At 33.4% G+C, this 3433-nt stretch overlaps 1 protein-coding gene across 3 annotated transcripts in view; it reads right to left on the bottom strand.

Annotated features, from left to right (window-relative positions):
- LOC140663817 (calcium channel flower-like) overlaps positions 1–3433 on the bottom strand; it is a 107885-nt gene that overhangs the window by 17035 nt on the left and 87417 nt on the right. The window lies entirely within an intron of this gene.

Here is a 3433-nt window from a genome sequence, read left to right as displayed (position 1 = left end):
AAAATCGTTTGGTGGTGATTGGTAGTTCAATTAAAACGTTTGGTGGTTAATTATTAGATTATCACGATTCCAAATTCTTTTAAGGCTGATTCACACTTTGGCAGAAAAGTAGAAAGCAGACAAGCAAAAGTCAATTAAAATTCGCGTTGGTAGTAAGTTTACTAGATAATAAACTTGGTGTTAATAAACTTACCACCAACGCGAATTTTGATTGGCTTTTGCTTGTCTGCTTTCTGCTTTTCGGTAAATGTGAAGATGAGTGGTCTTCCTCACCAATTTTATTAAAAATTTTTTTAGTAATAGATTTTGGCTCGAAACGAACGAATCTGGAAGAAAAAACCGTCGCTCTGCCACGTGAAGCGAGATATAAATTTTTTAAGATGATCACTTTTGAAGCTATGAAACCTGTCATTCGGGCAAAGAATAAAAAGAAACAGGAGGGAATGTATCAGTGGTGGGGGTTAGCCAAATCGCTGACGGAAGCCGCCATCTTGAGTGTCCACTTTTTTGACGTTTATTAGCATCGTCTGCTGCTGTTGTCAGAGAGACATGCGCGTATTATTTTGCACAATTATTAATTCTAAAAAAAATAGTGAAATAAAATTATGGTGCATTGTCAGGCCTGTGACATAACAACAACAGCGCGAAATTATGGGATAACATTTCATCGGTTAATAATTGTTATCAATATAATAACAAGAATTTAATGTTTTAAAGGTTATGTTTTATTTAGATATACTATTTAAAGGACAGTAAACAATGTGTTAAAATTTCAATGTTATGAATATATATTATTTTATTTGTTGCATATTAAAATTATATATTTCAATTTAATCTTATTGAGTTGATTTTATTAAAATATTAAATATATTCCATATTTATATTTAAAACTTTATTCTTCCAGCATCTCCGAAAAACCATTTAATTTTGGCGCCTATAAGCAGCCATTTTGAGTGTCCACTTTTATGCTGATATAGGCATTTCCGTCCGTTTAGTTCGAGCCATATGCTCCCTCCTGTTTCTTTTTACCACAGTCTTCTATATAATACTAGACTGCTAACTCCCTAGATTTTGCTTATATAAAGTGTCCTCGAATTTTATATACTAAGAGCGCGTTCGGCGAGATACTATTAGCGCTAAGGTGACCCTTTCTGCGCATGCATTGACATGTGCCGACGCCATTATGATCAGTACATGTATTTCTAACCTGCTTTCGGTCTCTAATTCTTGTCAACACATGTCGTGTTAGTAAAAAAAGTAAGAAATATAAATATTAAGGGTCGAGAGGATCCACGGTGGAGACCTCATGCGGAGACTTCGGAACTACAAATTCTTTTCGACGATATTTCGGCTATAAATTAAGAAAGAATCATATTTAACAATGATATTCTTATTCAGGAGAATTTCTCGCAGCTCGCTAAAGAGCGATTTTTTGGAAAAAAGGCTTAAAATAAAATTTCATAAAATTAACATGAATAAGGTATACTGATCGTGAATGAAGTATACAGACCAGGTGCACCGATTGTAATTATTATAAATTTTTTAAAAGCCAAAATGCAAAATCCGGCTCTTTAGCGGGGTAATAAACTTTACAAGGAATGTAGCAAAAAAAGTTTTATAAAGAAATATAACTTCTTCGAGGTAAAATATTACCGAATAGAATATTGTATCTGTACCTAAAGTGCAAGTGCAGCTAATTGTAAGAAATTGAGTTGGCAGCACCGCTTGTTAAGGAGAGACAATAAAAGACAATAATGTCGTCTTTGTCTCTCTTAAAATGCAATGATGTTTGTACGTATACAGACATATACCAATACATTGAATAAGAATTCATTTCTCAATGTTGGTGACAGTGACGCTGGAATTTTCTTGCCGGTCCTGTCGACCCTTAAATTATGGGATATAAATGTGCAGTTATTTTATATCTTTTATATAAGCTTGTTTATCATACTTAGTATGTATATACATGCGTGCAACACGCGCCTTTACAGCGCATGGTCAGAAAGGGATGTCATACATACTTGTTTGTACATAAAATTAGAACTGCCTTATATATAAGGAGTATTATATAGAAGTCTGTGCTTTTTACTCTTTGCTATACACAGACTTCTATATATAACTAGACCGCTAACTCCGGGAAAATACTTAACACCAAAAAGTATGTACAAAACTTTTGCGCATGCGTCATCATTGGTGGTATAACAGTGACGCTGATTGGTTGAATTTAAAGCAATATATATATATATATATATATATATATATATATAGCGTTGGTTGAGCAAAATGATGATGTAAAACACTATCATCAGTGACGTCACGGTAGTAGTTGGTAGTGCTACTAGCTAACTCCCCGAACAGTGATAGCATTAAATAGCGCTAGGCAGTGTCTCCTGCTACACGAACGCACCCTACGTGTAGCATGTAATATATATATATATATAGCAGGAGACACTGCCTAGCGCTATTTAATGCTATCACTGTTCGGGGAGTTAGCTAGTAGCACTACCAACTACTACCGTGACGTCACTGATGATAGTGTTTTACATCATCATTTTGCTCAACCAACGCTATTCCTTCCGAGGTAGTGTATCGATAGCGTTTGCATTGGTAGTGCGAAAGCGAGTTCCTCGAACGCACCAGTAGTGTTCAGCATAACCAATTATTATAACTGACCGGCATAATGCGTAATAAAGAAAAATTCAGCGATATATATACATCAATATCTAGATAAATATGACAATATTGACAATATTTATAAAATATTTACAAGATATTTATAATAATTATTTAAATATTTTATAAATATTTATATCAAAATATAACTTTTTTTTTCCAAAAAGAAAAATCATTAATATTAGTAAATCATACCTAAAATGTGAAATAGTATTTAGTTAGGTTTGAAATTGATAATATGCTACGCTATTGCTATTCATAGAGCTTGCTACCGCTATCACGCTATTGGCTCCGCGAACATTTTTGGTAGCGTTTGCATTGGTAGTGTGATAGCGAGTTCCCCGAACGCACCCGTAATGTTTTATGCGCATAATGATATTTTCCAATAAAAATATTTATTGATAAAATTATATGTCACCAGTGATGAAATTAATTGAGTGTCTTTATTGTTCGACCAAACTAGTTAAATAAGCTTTATTAAGTTTTTAATCAGCTAACAATTGACGACGTTTCGACCTTTGGTTTAGGTCCTTTTCAAGTCTAGAAATGATTGACAAAAATAATATTACATTATTTTAGTTAATTACTATGATGTCACCATGGTAGTTTTCATGTATGTTAGCGTTAATTTTAATTATATGTACCTCACACGATGCAACTCTTCACAAAGTTAAAAACACTTCCATGCTACATATCACCTACACGTTAGCACAAAGACTAAAGCTATGTATAAAATATCGGAAAACAAAAACACGTCTCA

This window comes from Anoplolepis gracilipes, chromosome 3, assembly GCF_047496725.1.
Source record: "Anoplolepis gracilipes chromosome 3, ASM4749672v1, whole genome shotgun sequence".
In the NCBI taxonomy this organism is placed as follows: domain Eukaryota; kingdom Metazoa; phylum Arthropoda; class Insecta; order Hymenoptera; family Formicidae; genus Anoplolepis; species Anoplolepis gracilipes.
Note: the sequence above shows the minus strand (reverse complement) of the source record. Positions and strands in the feature narration are given on the sequence as shown.